This window comes from Canis aureus, chromosome 32, assembly GCF_053574225.1.
Source record: "Canis aureus isolate CA01 chromosome 32, VMU_Caureus_v.1.0, whole genome shotgun sequence".
Classification (NCBI taxonomy): domain Eukaryota; kingdom Metazoa; phylum Chordata; class Mammalia; order Carnivora; family Canidae; genus Canis; species Canis aureus.
In genome coordinates, this window is record NC_135642.1 from 39580396 (window position 1) to 39595865 (window position 15470).

Below are 15470 nucleotides of genomic sequence, written 5' to 3' on the forward strand. Positions count from 1 at the left end.
CCAATTAGTAAAAGGAAAGGCTTGGATATGCAGACGAAGGCTTGATGAGGACAGTGATGATGGTGGTGGTGGTGGTTTGCAGCAGGCTTTTTCCTTCCCACACTGACCTAATAAGACGAGACAGGGTGCTGGGTCACTCTGGGGTTTCGTGCACACCTCATGCCCCTTGCTGGGAACTTGAGGGCCCTCTCTCCTTGGCCTTTGCCTTGCAGGGGCCCAGCAGGTCTTACCTTGTGACCTTGTGCGTGAGCACAGGAGTGAGGGCGACCCGGGCGCCCTTTGGAGTCAGGCCTTCTTCCCTGCTCGGGCTCCCAGGGAGACTTTCCTTGGTTCCTGGGCTCAGCCTCAGGCCTATCCTGTTGCCAGAGTGATTGTTCCAAACACAAGGATGCGCGGGTCCGTCTGGGACCTTCGGGGCTCCCGCCTGGGCCCCTGTCGGGCTCCCGCCGCGCATCCCCGCCCACCGGCCGCGCTTGCTCCCTCGGGCCCTCGCCGCCCTCCCGTCTAGGCCGCCCTCGGGTTTCCGGGTGCTGCGGGTTCTCCGGGGGTCGGGGTGGGGGTGGGGGCGCCGGGCCCGGGGGTCGCGGCGGGGTGGGGGGCGCGGGCCGGCCCTTCCCGCGGCGGCCGCCAGGGGGCGGCAGGCGCGGCCCCGATGACAGCGGGAGGCCGGAGCGGGGCGGGGGGCGGGGGCGGGGGAGGGACGGGGAGGCCGCGCGGGTCCCCGCAGGGCCGGTCGCACACTCGGGGCCCGGCTCTCCGCGCGCACCGCAGCCGCCCGCCGCCCGCTCGGCCCGACGCCGGACCAAGGCGCAGCGGGAGCCCGTGCAGGCGGCGGAGGCGGCGGCGGCGGCGGAGGCGGCGGCGGCGGCGGCGGAGGCGGCGGAGGAGGCGGCGGCCGTCCATGCGGCGGGCTCGAGGCCGCCCGGCTCCGGGAAGCACGCGGGGGCCAGGCGGGGGCAGCCTCCGCTCCGGGACGCCGGCCGCCAGGTGAGCTCGGCGCCCCGCGTCCACCCCCGCCCGCCGCTGCCCTCCCCGGGGCGCCCCTGGACCGCGCGGGCGGGGGTCCCCGCTCTCCTCCCTCCCTCCCCGGGACCCGCTCCTCCCGGGCCGCCCTCCCGCCGGGGGACCCCGAGGTCGCGCCCTGGGTCGGGGGCGCGCGGGGTCCCTGCCTCTCCTGCCTCCCCGGGGGACCCGCTCCTCCAGGGCCGCCCTCCTGCTGGGGGACCCCGGGGTCGCGCCCGGGTCGGGGGTGGGGGGAGGAGAGCCGCGGGGTGGCCCGGGGGGGTGTCGGGGCGCGGGCGCGCGGGGTCCCCCGCTCTCCTCCCTCCCCTCCCGGGACCCGCTCCTCCCGGGCCGCCCTCCCGCCGGGGGACCCCGGGGTCGCGCCCTGGGTCGCGGGGGGGCGGGCACGTCTCCTGCCTCCCCCGGGGGGCCCGCTCCTCCCGGGCCGCCCTCCTGCTGGGGGACCCCGGGGTCTCGCCCGGGTCGGGGGCGCGCGGGGTCCCTGCCTCTCCTGCCTTCCCGGGGGACCCCCTCGCTCCCGGGCCGCCCTCCGGCTGGGGGACCCCGAGGTCGCGCCCCGGGTCGCGGGGGGGCCGCCTCTCCTCCCTCCCCCGGGGGACCCGCTCCTCCCGGGCCGCGCTCCTGCTTGGGGACCCCGGGGTCGCGCCCTGGACCGCGCGGGAGGGGGGGGCCGTGGGCGCGGGGCCGGGGGTGTGTCGGGGCGCGGGCGCGCGGGGTCCCGGCCTCTCCTCCCTCCCTCCCCCGGGGACCCGCTCGCTCCCGGGTCGCCCTCCCACTGGGGGACCCCGAGGTCGCGCCCCGGGTCGCGGGGGAAGGAGGGGGCCCGGGTGCACGGCCGCCCGCGCTGGGACCCCCGCCCAGCGCCCGGGGACGGGGACCGGGGACCGGAGCGCACGGGCTTCGCGCGGCCTCGGGGACTTCCTCGCGGCCCCCGGGTGCCTGCAGCCCGGCTGGCGTCCACAGACGGAGCTCGCGAGCCTTAGAGAGCGGCAGGTAGGGGAGTTTACACTGATTGATTGATTGATTGATTTTTACTTTGAAACAACCTCAGCCCTAAGGGGAAGGGGATTGCAGGGCGTTCTCAGGCCCGCTTCGTATCTGGAACTCGTGGGTCCGGTGTTTCCTGAGCCTTTCCTGAGCCGTCCACACCCAGCAACCCCCCCCCCCCCAGGTCTCCTTTAATCCCCCCATCCCAGCCTCCCCTACTGCCAATTAAATTTGCATGCTTGCATCCCTTCTAGTCTCTGTGACCCCCCTCACCACCCCCAGTAAGTGAATCCGAAACCTCCATCCGGCCTCCAATCAGCCTGGGTAGCTGAAATGATTGTGGGGTGCCTGTTGGAGTTGGGAGTAGGAGACACGGAGACCTGACAGAGGTCTAAGGAATCACCCTGTCCAACCCCGCACAGCGGCAGGCACCCAGGCACAGAACAACAGTCTAAAGATTTTTGCAAAGATCACACAGCTCTTAAAACCTGCGTAGCCTGAGTAGGTCTTTATTGATAAAGGGATGATGAAGGGGCTTAATAGGATCTTACCGGGTCTCAATGATACAAAGAAGCCAACATTTTAAATACGAGATTTAAATACGGCTCTGCTCAATTCCTATAGATTTTTGTTGGCATCAGAGTTGAATTCCTTTAGAAAACAAAATTTTGGGGACGCCTGGGGTGGCTCAGCGGTTGTGCACCTGCCTTTGGCTCAGGTCGGGACCCCGGGGTTCCAGGATCAAGTCCCACCTCTGGCTCTTTGCAGGGAGCCTGCATCTCCCTCTGTCTCTGCCTCTCTCTGTGTGTCTCTCTCATGAATAAGTAAAGTCTTAGAAAAGAAAAGAAAAGAAAAGAAAAGAAAAGAAAATAAAATCCTAGGCTTGGAATTAATGGGAGGAAGCATGTGGGAGTCCTGGGACTTTCCTATAAACCTCTGCAGGGCTGGAGCTGGGATTTCCCAGAGGTCCCGGCCTGGGAAATGAGTTTGGGTGATCACCATCCAGAAGCCTCTACTGAATGAGCCCCCTGGCTTGGCCTCTGGTGAGGAGGGCTGGTCAGATGCGCTCACGTGACCGCTGCCCCCCCCCACCCCCAAGCAGGCATCCCTGGGTCATTCTGATTTGTCTCCTCATCACTATCTCCTGCCCTGAAGAAATCTTTCTAACTGGCTGTTAGGAAAAAATAAGTAAAATAAAATACAGTCCAGAGTTGGGGGATAAGAACAGGGTTGGATATTTGGGGTGGGAGTTTTTTGGGGGAAGGGTTGTTTTGTTGCCTAGAAATGCTTATTGTGATTGCATCCAATTATCCTAAAGGGTAGGGGGGCACTACCCTCCCCTCCTCCAGCTCCCCAGCACCGCTTGCACCCAGTTGGCTGGCAGTCTCAGTGTTTGGGTGTCCTCCATGCCCCCATTCCGTCCCCTATTCCATCCCCCATGTGTGTGCCGAATTCATTACCGAGTTCCTTCCACATTCTTTTGGGATAATGGCAGGAGGTCACTTTCCTGTCGCCCATCCCTCTGCCCCCTTCCACGTAAACCATGTCCACGTTACAGTAATAATCTCCCCTCTTGACTCCTGGCCAGGAGTCACTTTGTTCATTTTAATCCATCTCCTTTCATGCTGACAGATTAATATTCCTAAAATTCTGATTTCGCCACATCATTCCTCTCAAGAAATCACAGTGGCTCCCCAGGATTCACTTTTATTTAATTCCTCTCCAACCGATAATTTTGGGCATCTGCTGTCTTCCAGCGACTGCTACTTTATGAGGCTTAAACTGAGAACAGCCCAATATCCTTGCCCCTGGATCTGTTGACAGGCCCACAGATGAAAAATAGCCACCCGGGAAAGAAAAAGATGTCTAAAAAAAAAAAAAAGGGTAACCACAAAACAATGCAAAACCTTGGGGACGCAGATGAGGGAGATGCTTTTTCTGTGTGGGAGGAACTAGGGAAATTAGAGGATTAGAGCAGGGCTTTGAAGCACGAGGAGGAGTTCAAGGAGATGGGAGAGGCTGGAGGGGGAGAGGGCATGCCAGGCGGAGCGGAGAGAGGGGCGAGGACCTGGCGACGTGAAGGTGCTGGTGTGGACCTGATAGACGGGACATGATAGCCAGTCTTTGTCTCGGCAGTTCCAAGTGTCTAGATTCCAGTCTGCCGACCCAAGAGCAGCCCACCTCTTCCCTGCCTGATGTACCCGGTGTCTTTACGGTGGTCTCGCGTGCCCTCTAAGCCACAGCTCAGAAATACAGACCTCCCCTCTGCTCCTCTAAATTCTGCTAGGAAGTGTTCTCCAGCCTGTCTTGCACACACTCCTCTCGCCTCCCTGAACCCATCTTAAGTGCTCCCCTGCCTCCTTTGCACGTCCCGTGTATGCAGCCTGGACACGTCCTGGTGAGCCAGCCTCCTGTCCCAGGCATCCTGCGTTGTCTCCAGAGTGGCCACTTGGCCTCTCCTTCCTGACCCTTTCCAGCCCACGGCCAGCACCAGCCGGCTTGACCACTTGTCAACGCAGCTGGGTTGGACCTTCCCTTGCACCTGCCCTCCTTTCTCTTCTTCTCTCCTCTTTCCCCACCTTTTTTCTTCTTCTCTGTGTGCAGAATTGTGATGTGCATTTACACCTGCGTGGATGTCAGGGTTCCATATGTATTTACTGACTCTCGGTTACCGCAACGGATTGGCCACGTTAGGCCAGGAGCCACAGCATGACCCAGGCTGGCACTGGGAAGAGGGCCTGCGGTGGGAGGCTCTCTGGCCTGAGGACACTTTGTTGACTCTTGCCCTCTTTCAGGACCCCCCTCTCCCCCCACTTCCCTCCTCTGCGGGCCCTGTGGGCTGATGCTGGGACCCCTCCTCACTTCTGGGCCCACGTCGCCCTCTTTTCTCGCTCCGGCCCTTTAGAACTGACTTTGGTTTCTGGAGCCTCGCCGGCCCGGCCCTGATGAACTCATTCGGGTCACGTTCAGTGAGCACTGGTGTGCGCTCTGCCTGGGACCTTAATCCTCCCAGCAACCTGTGAGGGAGACAGTATAATCCGCATTTCACAAGGGAGAAAGCTCCAGCTTACTTGCCTTAGGTCATCAGCTCGGGGTTTGAACCTACACCTTAGAACCCAGCTCTCCAAGTCAGGGGCTCTTTCCATTACATCACTGTTTCCCGAACGGGGTTGCCTGTGGAACCTCTGAATCCGGACGAGGATCTGCTGGGAAGACACTCAGATTCCAGGGTGGGTGGGGGCGGGCCTGGGAACTGGCATTTTTAAGACTGCCTCGAGTGATTGATTGCTCTGCACGCCGGGTTTGAGGACCCCTGCCCCAGCCTGCCTTAACGGTGAGGTTAGGGGCGCACGTGGCCCCAGCCAGGCGGAGACAGAGAGCCCTGTTTTAGTCAAAGGGATCCTCGGTTCGGTCCTGAAAGCTTGCTCCCCATCTCTTCCCTGCAAAGGTACACCAGCCCAGCCTCCACTGGTCTCCCTGCCAATTCCTGTGGGGGCCTGAGTGGGGCTGACGGGGAAGGATCCAGCAGGTTGCTTCCAGAGGCTCCAGGTTTCCTGGGGTCAAAAACTGGGCTGGGACCTCCCAGATAGGGCTGATGGTGCCAGCCACTCCCTCCCTGCTGGGCCCAGAGTGAGCTCTGGTCACCAGCAGACCTCCCATATCCTCCAAGGATTCTCCTCCAAGGATTTATAGACTATTTTGCCCCCCTCCTCTGTGTCTGCCGTGCATGACAAAGGGATGGCCGAAGCCTAGGGGGCTGGTGTGGGGGCTGCCCAGGCTCCCAGAGAATTAGGCAGAGGCCTGGCGTGGAGCAGGTGCTCAGGGCCAGTACTCATCCTGTTTCTCTCGCCTTCTCTGTACCCGGTCAGGGCCTGATAGGCCGTCGGCCCTCAATATGTGTGCTATAAAAATATATATATAATCTCAGGTCCCCTCAAGTCCAGGGGCTTTGTATCTGATGGGCCGAATATTACGACCTTATACTCCAACCCCACAAATCAACACCTGCAGCTGTGCAGTAATAATAATGATAATGATAATAATAATAATAATGAATTATCCATTCAACGTCCTCTCCCCATCCCACACCCTTCCCTGGTTCCCGTTAGATTCCTCAAGGAAGAACAAGGAAGAGTGTGGGAAGCAGTTGGGCAGCGGTGTTCCCTATTGATGGTTACTTGTCCTGGAAGAGTGGCCTCTTTCTGCTTATGCCTTTCTCCTGTCCCCTCACCTTTCCACCGAACATACTGCGCACATCCCAGTCCCCACCGATGAGTGGAAGCTGGTCACTGAAGTGGTGCCCCGCAGTATCCTCCCCCTTGTCCCTCCACTCTCGGGCGGGCGTGCAGAGGATGGGGAGCCAGGCCCACACCGTGCGTCTTGTCACAGGAGGGTGACACCGGCCACCGCGGGGCCGCCCCACCCTCCCAGCCCGCTGGCCGGCTGCCTGAGGGCTGGCCAGCAGTGAGGACCCAAGTAATGAGTGATTAATGGGCGCCCCATCTAATCTCCTGCCAGGGGAAATGAAGGGCCAGCCATGGGCTGGGGCTCGTCATGACCTGCTCCAGGTGGGCTTGGAATGCACCCAGCTCAGGATGGGGATTAAGGCTTGAAAGACAGAGGAAATGAGATGTTAACCCTTTAGGCCATGGCCTTCTGAGCCCCAGCAGGGAAATCGGGAGGGAATTATCTACAGGCATCTGATGAAAGGGGAGCATGGCCTTTGATTTATGGCAGGGATGCAGCCACATGACTACCAGGGGCTGGGCGGGGGCGGGGTGACAAGCCAGGCCTTTGACTTAACCATTTTTCTTGGAGGCTCGGTCAAGAGAGATTAATTTCTTAGGAACACGGATACATGGACAGCTGGGAGGCTTCTCTACCTGATTCCTTCTTGGAAACCTTCCGATCCTATCAGCAGGTTACAAATTGGTAGTTGCCAGACAGATTTTTTTTTTTTTTTTCCCTCCTGGAACACAGTGCCTCTCTGACCACACGTCATTTCAGGGCAAGAGGAGGGAGCGTGGCCCTGGCTGGGCGGCGTCTCTAGCGGTAGGGTCCCCCCCTTCCTGGGTCGGGCAGCAGCGCGGGGATGCCGAGGGTGCGAGCCCCGTGGAGCCAGCGCCCTTGGGCTCCGGCCTGGGCTTCCCGGGCAGCTGCAGTTTTCCCAGCTGTGAGATGAGGGTAATAACAGTAGAGACCCCAGGTGAGATTCCCGAGAGTGCAAAGTGCTTACAGGGTCTTAGACGTGCTGCTGTCATTCCCCCCTGGCTTCTCTGGCTAACCCCTTCCCCACATCTTCCTGGGAAGGGGAGAAGTGGCTCCTCCTTCAGCCCTGGAAGGCTCCCTGTGGGCAAAAGGACGACACACCCTCTGATTGATCTTGCTGGCTCGACCCCTGACCCTCACATGCCTTCCTTCCCCTCCCTTTGCTGCTGGCTCCCTGGCCGTCCTCTGCGCCTCCAAGCTGGGCAGCCAGATGTGGTGGAGAGGGAGTGACACCTGCCCCGTCCTCCTGTGGCCTGGCCGCTTCTGCACCAGCTCTGCCCGCCGCCAGCCCTGCTGTGCCCTGACGGCCCCGAACCAAGGGCCTGAAGGTGCAGAAGGCAGGTGCTTGTGGAGCAAAACAAACAGTGGAGACGGTGTGATCCGGATGCAAGTCCCAGCTCTGTCCCCTGTCCTGGTTTCTCTGAGCTCCCATGGCCTCCTCCTTGATTGAGGCTAATAATAGTAACACTTCTCGAATGGTTGAGAGAAGGGTCACACCCGACAGTGGACAGGAGGCCCTTTGGACTGCGGGGCCGGGGTGGGGGTGCAAGTTACTGCTGGTTAGAAGACGAGCCTTTGGGGAGGAGCCGTGTCTTCCAGCTTTGGGTCTGATCCCAGGGCCTGCACTGACGTAGCCTCTGGCTCCATTTGGCGTCTTTGTCAGAACAGACGAGCACCCAGGGCCTGCTTGGCTTCAGTGATGTTTTAGTCAAGGCGCAGGGTTTCATCCTGCTTGAAGTTCAAGGGCTCTTCTGGCCTGCTGCGGGGAGGGACCTGCCATTGACCGAGCTCCGTTTCAGGTCCTGGGGACTTACCTGCATTAATTAACTTCACGCTCTCAATAATCCGTGGGAGCCAGACACGATCATTCCCATTCTACAGCCTAGAAACTGAGGCACGGGGAGGCTAAGGGACTTGGAGCTGCTCACACAGCGAGTAGCTGTCACAGTGGATGTTTGGAATTCCAGGCCTCAGGCTGCAAACCAGGGGCTCTGGGCGTGTTAGTGCTGCTGTCTCATTGGGACCCGGTGGAAAGCCTGATGGTAACCACTTAAAAGTCTAATTGTAACCCACTTAAAAGTCTTAAAAAGTGTAGTTGTAAATCACATGCCATAAAATTCAGCATTTTAAAGTGTGCCGTTCGGTAGTTTGTAGTTTATTCACGGAGAGTTGTGCAATCGTCGCCCATTATGTGATCCCAGAGTATTTTCATCACCTTCAAGGGAGACTCCGCATCCATTAGAAGTCACTCCCCGTCCTCCCTCTCCAGTGGCCCCTGGAAACCGCTCACCTACTTTCCGTCTCTGGGGGTTCTGGACATTTCTGGACATTTTGGACAAAGTGGAATCCTACACTATGCAGTCTTCTGTGCCTCGCTTCTTTCACTCCGATTAATGTCTTCACCCGTCTTGAAGCCTGGATCAGTACCTCCTTCCTTTTTATCACTGTGTAGCCCACTCTTCAGGCAAAACCTAGGGCAATATTGCGTGGAGAAGGGGTGGAGTTACGCTCTCAAAGCAGATGCCGCACAGAGGAGGGGCTGCTTTTTTACTGTGGGCAGATGTGAAAGAACTGGAAAAGTTGGGGCAGGTGGAGCCAGGGCTTCAGCCGAGAGTGGAGGTGGAGGCAGGTGCAGGCCTGGCCGGCCGCTCTCCTCCAGACCCCTCATTGCACCGATGCTGGTGGTGAAGTCTGTCCGGAGACGTCGTGGAGAGGATGTAGGTGCCACCTCTCCAGTGGGTCCCCCATGTAGTTATTAGAGAGAGTGAGAGAGCACAAGCAGGAGAGGGAGAGGGAGAAGCAGACTCCCCCACCCTGGGAGCAGGGGCTCCATCCCAGGACCCTGGGGTCATGACCTGAGCTGGAGGCAGATGCTTAACGGACTGGAGCCCCTCCCGCAGCGCTTTAAACTCCAAACGGACCTTGGGGGCCATACTGCATGCTGATGACAGCACTACTGATTTTCTGGTTTGGTTCCTCAATATAGTGCTTGATTTTTTCCCGATTACAAAGGTAAGGGGTAGTCATTGAAGAAAACTTAGGAACTAACAGAAAAACGCAGAGGAGCAAAATGAAAGTTCTCCATGATTCCCCAACCAACGATGCCCATTATTTGTAACGTGTGCCTCTGTAGTCTCTCTCTTACACACACACACAGTTTTATAAAGTTGGTGTCATGCTGAACATAGTCTTTGTTCACTACTTTTTTCATGCAACAGTAAATCGTAAACACTTGCCCTAGATACTAAATATTCAATATTCTTCCAAAGCTTGATTTTCTTAATGGCTGCAGAGTATTTTTTAAAATGTTACTGTTTGTTTAAACGGACCCCTATCTGGGGTCATATGGATCGTTTTTGGATTTTCGGTATTATTTACAAATAAAACTGTGTGTTTTGTGCTTTTTTTGGGGGGGGGGGTACTTCTGTTAATGCATAGTGCTGTTTCGGGGAAGAAAGATACAAATACTCCAAAGGTATTTGATGCATACGGGCCAATTGGCCTTCCAGAAAGACTGTGTAATTTATGATTTTACAGATGTGTTTTTTTTTTTTTTACAAATGTGGTTTTTAACTTGACTTTTACTGTACATGTAACTTTACCAAAACATTTCTCCCATCTCCTCCTCCTCCGCAGCCCCCCTCATGTCTGTGTAGTACACGAGCTGCTTACACGCTTCTGTTTTCTCCTTGATATTTAAATGCCTGTAAGCGCACGCACAGCTGTCTTTTACAGACTATCTTGCCCTAGTCAGGCTTCTCATTTTTAGGCATAATGACAATTTCCTTTATCTTAGTTAGTGACCTGGGTAGTTTTTCCTTAATCAACAAATTAGTACTCCGGGACGCCTGAGTGGCTCAATGGTTGAGCATCTCCCTTTGGCTCAGGTCAGAGTCCTGGGATCGAGTCCCACATTGGTCTCCCCATAGGGAGCCTGCTTCTCCCTCTGCCAGTGTCTCTGCCTCTCTCTCTGTGTCTCTCATGAATAAATAGATAAAATATTTGAAAAAAAAATTAGTTACTACCAACATGACTGTTCAACTTGCTGTTATTTGCAGCCTCCCCCAACCCCCCAACCAATGTCATGTTGTTTGGAAATTCGGCTCCCAGACAGGTAATGACCAGTCCAGGAGCCATTGTCACAAGGTTCCATGCTGCACCGGGTGCTTCCGAGGACGTGCACCTGGGAGGCCCAGGTGGGGACACCGAGAAACAGAATGGGGGCTGGTTGTCGGTCTCTGTCTGTTAGGTGTTCTGTTCTGTCCTGAGGCTGCACCAGGGGGATGCGACACCTCCCTCCCAGCAAAGGCTCTGTGAGGCGTGGACCTTGAGTCCCACACAGGGACTTCTGTCGCTGTCCATGCGGCGTTCCCGCAGAAGTGGAATTGGGCCATGGGTGGCCTTGGCTGCCTGGCTGCTTTCACCCGGCAGGGTGGCTCCGCGGCCTCTGCGGTCCTGGGGCCCTGCGGGGTGGTTCGGCTGCGTTCCCTTTCTCCCGCAGCCAGGGCTCTCCCACCTCCTGGGCGCTTCGGGGGGCAGCTCCCCACAGCCGCCACTGGTGTGACTTCTTACTGCCCGCGCAGCTGCCCGGGAACAGCTTAGCCTCCTTGAACTTCAGCTACCTGGACGCGGGGCCCTAAGCGTTAGAGACGGTGCGTGTCCCTCCCCGCAATGAAACAAAGGGCCTCCGAGGTGCCTCGCTGAGCCTAGGACGTCTGTCCATCTTAAAGATAAGAAAGGTGGTGTCCCTGCCTGCGGGGGGCAGGGGGGGCGGTGATCAGCACCCTGCAGTAGGAAGGCAGGGGGCCAGGAGCCGGGCGTGGGACCGACTGGCGGGAGTGCAGAGACTCGAGGGGGCCCTCACCCCAACAGGGGACTGATGTGGGCGGGGGGGGGGGGGGTGGGCGGGTAGCAGCCTGTTGGGTGTTATCCGAGGGCTGCATTCCTGAAGACCTCACAGGATTCAGATCTCTCCTAATTGGCTTTCTCTGTTCCCATAAAATCAATGTAAAGGGCGTGCGGCGTGCCGGACACATGCTCAGAAAGCGTAGTTTTGCTCTAATGTTGCTTTTCCCCCCGTGGGTCAGCGTTACCTCTGACGCTGCTCAGTGGGTTTGCTCGGGAACTGCTCGCTGCGCATCTCAGGACGGCTGTCTGGCTCCCCGAAGGGCCCCGCTGCTGCGGTGGCTGGTCCCACCAGGAGGTCCGTGTGTTTGTTATCCGGCACCACCGTCGGACAGAGCCCGAGCTTGGGACTCCGCAGACCTTTCTTCGCATAGGGCCAGACACTTAGTATTTCAGCTTCGCAGGCTGGACGGGCTTTGTTGCAACTCATCACCTCTGCTTCCTGAGCGTGAGAGCAGTGCAGGCAATACATAAACACATGGGCAAGGCTATGTTCTCGTAAAACCTTTTATTACGGACACTGACTGCAGTTTAAATGTCCTGTAATTTTTATGTTGTAAAATAGTATCCTGATTTTTTTCTATTTTTTAAACCCTACAAAACCTACAGTCGGTCAGGTTTGGCCTATGGGTCAGAGGTTGTTAATCTCTGGCCTAGATGACTATACTATTTGAAAATTGTTTTAAATCATAAAAAAGAAAAAAATAAATCATAAAAAAGAGTGAATGTTAAAATATCCCAGTAGCGGGCAGCCCCGGTGGCGCAGCGGTTTAGCGCTGCCTGCAGCCCAGGGCGTGATCCTGGAGACCCTGGATCGAGCCCCACGTCAGGCTCTCTGTATGATGCCTGCTTCTCCCTCTGCCTGTGTCTCTGCCTCTCTCTTTCTCTCTCTCTGTCTCTATGAATAAATAAATAAAATCTTAAAAAAGAAAAACAAAAAACAAAAACCATCCCAGTAGCTAACAAAATCACTCGTAGAAGTTCGAGTGCTCATGAGAGTGTGCAGCTTAATTCATAAATTCTATCAAGCGATTGTGGTGCCTGTCTCGGGTGATCCCAAGGTAGGCAATTACTTCATCGCAGTTTGTAATTCTTTAAGTAGTTATTCTAAACGAGTTAAAAAATTTTAATCATATCATTTCAAAACTTAGGCATCCAATGACTTTACTCACATCGTTATGTCATTCTATTTCGTGATTCCAATGGTATACCGTGAAATTGTTTATTATTGTTTACTGTTGCGGAGCCTGGCAATTCTGCGCGACTCTCAACAGCGTGATGACCTATGGCAAGGGCCATGAAACTTGATTTTGGCTGGCATTTTTACTGTACGGGCCAGAGAAAGGCGTGGAAGGAGCACCGAGGCATATGTCTGGCACATGGCGGATGTGCAATAAACTTTTGTTCCCTCGCTTCCCTTTCTTTTCCTCCCCACCCAAAAGTTCTGTATATTTGGTCAGCCCCAAAACATGCTGAGCCTCTTTGAAACTGGTGCTTCGGTTCTTTCCACATGCAGTAAAGTCACTAACCTTTTTAAAGGGAAATGAAAACAAAGGCTGTTAGAAAGCAGTTTCCCCTCCCGGGTCACCAGCTTTCCCTCGCCGAAGAATAAGCAGTGCTGTGCTGAGACCTCCAGCCAGCCAGCCCGGGCCAGACCAGAGGCCCCAGGCCCGGGGAAGGCGCCTCCAGCTGGGTGCAGACCCAGCTCTCCAGCCAGGAGGGGGGCGCCTGGCCTGCTGGCTCTCTGAGTTCTGCAGCTCCTGGGTGTATCTTGGTTTCAGGGATTCCAACTGTAGGAAGGCCAGGATCCTCTCCAGATGGAAGACCACCAGCCCCGAAGGTGACCGTGATGCTGTAGCTCTTGGCTCGAGAGTGGGCTTTTGCTGTGTGTGTTGGACGGAAGGCCTGTCTTGAGTAGACGTCTGTTTGTGTTGTTTAGAGGATAATGGCGCATAACCACGTGTGCTTTCTGGCCTGGGGTCTGGCAGGGTGTAAAAGGAGGCAGCCACTATCCTTTGGCCAGTGATACTTTTCATTATTACGTTGGCCGGGGGCTGGCATTGTTCCTGTGCTTTAGGAGCCCTCTGGTTTATAGACAAGTGGTCTTGGAGCCGGGGCATGGGCGTTGCGTCCTGACTTTGCACGAACTTGCTGTATGACCGCCAGCAATACATTCTCCATCTCTGGGGTCGCCAATTCTTTATTCCTCAGTGAATGGGGACAACATAGACCATTTCTGAGGGCTTTTTTTCTCAGTTGAGATAGGTGGGGAGCCTGGACTTTCATTCCCAGTGAGCATTAATGGGACCCCCCTCTTTCTCCCCACTGGGGTGTTCAGAGGAGGCCTAGTGCAGAGTTAGGACTCTTACCACCACCCAGCAGTAACAAGGCCATTTGTCCCCTTTTCCCCTCTCACCAATGGTCTCAATGGTGCCAATGGAGGCCATAGGAGGCACAGTAGTGAAGCATTCCTACCCCTTCCAGCCAGGGGAGTATCAATGGGACTTGCTAGAGAGCTAGAACTCGTCTCTGCTGAGCAGTTATGATGGGTCCCCCCTTCCCCTTCCCATGTCAGTGGAGGCCAAATGGCAAATTTGGGCTTCCATCTCTCCTGGCCATCATGATATGGGGTTCTCCTTCCCCTGTGAGAGGAGTGCCAAAGGCAGCCAGCTATAATGGAAGGTTTAAATAAGATCTAGAGCCTCATAACACGATACCTAAAACATCCAGGTTTTGATGGAACATCACTCATCATACCAAGAACCAGGAAGATCTCCAACTGAATGAAAAAAGACAAGGCCAACACCAAGATGATGGGGATGTGAGAATTATCTGGCAAAGCTTTTAAAGCAGCCATCATAAAATGTTTCAGCGGCTATGAATGTGCTTGAGACAAATGAGGAAAAAATGGAAAGTTTCAGAAAAATAGCAGACATCAAGAAAAACCAAATGACAGTGTTCAAATTGAAAAATACAATGAAATAAAATCTCACGGGGATGGGCTCAACCACAGAACAAGGATGACTGAGGAAAGAATCAGTGAATTTGAAGATGTAGCAATAAAAATCATCCAATCTAAGCAACAGAGAGAAAATAGACTGGGGGAGGGGAAAAAAAAGGACAGATCCTCAGGGAGCTGTAGGACTATAATAAAGTCTCTGAAATCCTAAGACAGAAGAAAGAAGGTAGGACTGAAGAATACTCAGTAAACTAAAACTTCCTGGAGTTAGGCGAAGATACAAACCCATAGAATCTGGAAGTTTTAGTGAATTCCCAACCGGATAAATCCAAAGAAATAAATAATTTCTATTTAATTGTAAAAATTATTAATAATTAATAATTAGAATTAAATAATCTAGAATTATTTAATTCTAAATTTTTAATTGTAAAAATTATTATTAATTAATAATTAGCATTAAATAATTTAGAATTATTAATTAGAATTTAATTCTAAATTATTTAATTCTAAAAATAATTTCTCAAAAGAGGAATGAAGTAGGAGGAATTGGCCTGGCAGGTTTCAGGACCTGTGAATAGCTGTGTATAGCTACACAAATCCAGACTGAATAGCTGTGTATAGCTACACAAATCCAGACTGTGTGGTACTGGGGCTGTGGGATGGGCACATGGGTCAGCAGCCCAGAATAGAGAACCCAGAAACACGCCCATCTGATTTTTGACAAAGGTTCACGAGGGAAGTCAGAGCAACACTAACTGTAATGATCTCAGTAATGAGCGGGATGATGCTGGTGAAAGACGGAAGAGAGAGGAAAGAGTTTATCTGAGAGATAATGTGAACGAAGACTTGAGGGTTGGCAAGAGGCCAGGCCTAGGGCACGCAGAAGGCCAGGTAAGCTTTGAGCCTTTATTTACTGGAAGGACGGTGGTGCCACCATGCAAGTGTAGGAAGGCTCAGCAGGAGGAGGGCCTGGTATAGAGCTGGTGGCTGGGTCCTTTTGTTATTTGTCTTGGGTGGGTCATCAGCTGGAGAAAACTGGAACTAGTCTGAATGAGAGGGGTAGGGTAGGTCTTGAGATGTTGAGTTTTTGAGACCTCAGCGTGAGATAACAATCAGAGAGATCAGAGTTCCCTACGCCCCCTTCCCCCACTTCCATGCACAGCTCATTGGTGGAGGCTGTTATTGTTGATATTTTTCTAGTCCTGGTTTGGATCACAAGGAGAGTCAATGAACCAGACAGAAGAGACAGGAAGAGAACAGATTTGCATGACCATTGAAGCTAGAGAAAAAATGGTATGGTAATAGTTTCATTCTGCTAAACCCAATT

General features: G+C 54.9%; 1 protein-coding gene across 2 annotated transcripts in view; it reads left to right on the top strand.

Annotated features, from left to right (window-relative positions):
* The first annotated feature begins 854 nt into the window (after nt 1–854).
* THSD4 (thrombospondin type 1 domain containing 4) overlaps nt 855–15470 on the top strand; it is a 573677-nt gene continuing 559061 nt past the window's right edge. The window contains exon 1 of one of the 2 annotated variants that reach the window (XM_077881722.1): nt 855–987. The gene's annotated coding sequence lies outside the window, so the exon portion shown is untranslated. Of the gene's footprint in view, nt 988–1993; nt 2017–15470 lie in introns of those variants that run through there. The other variant, XM_077881723.1, reaches the window with a different exon arrangement.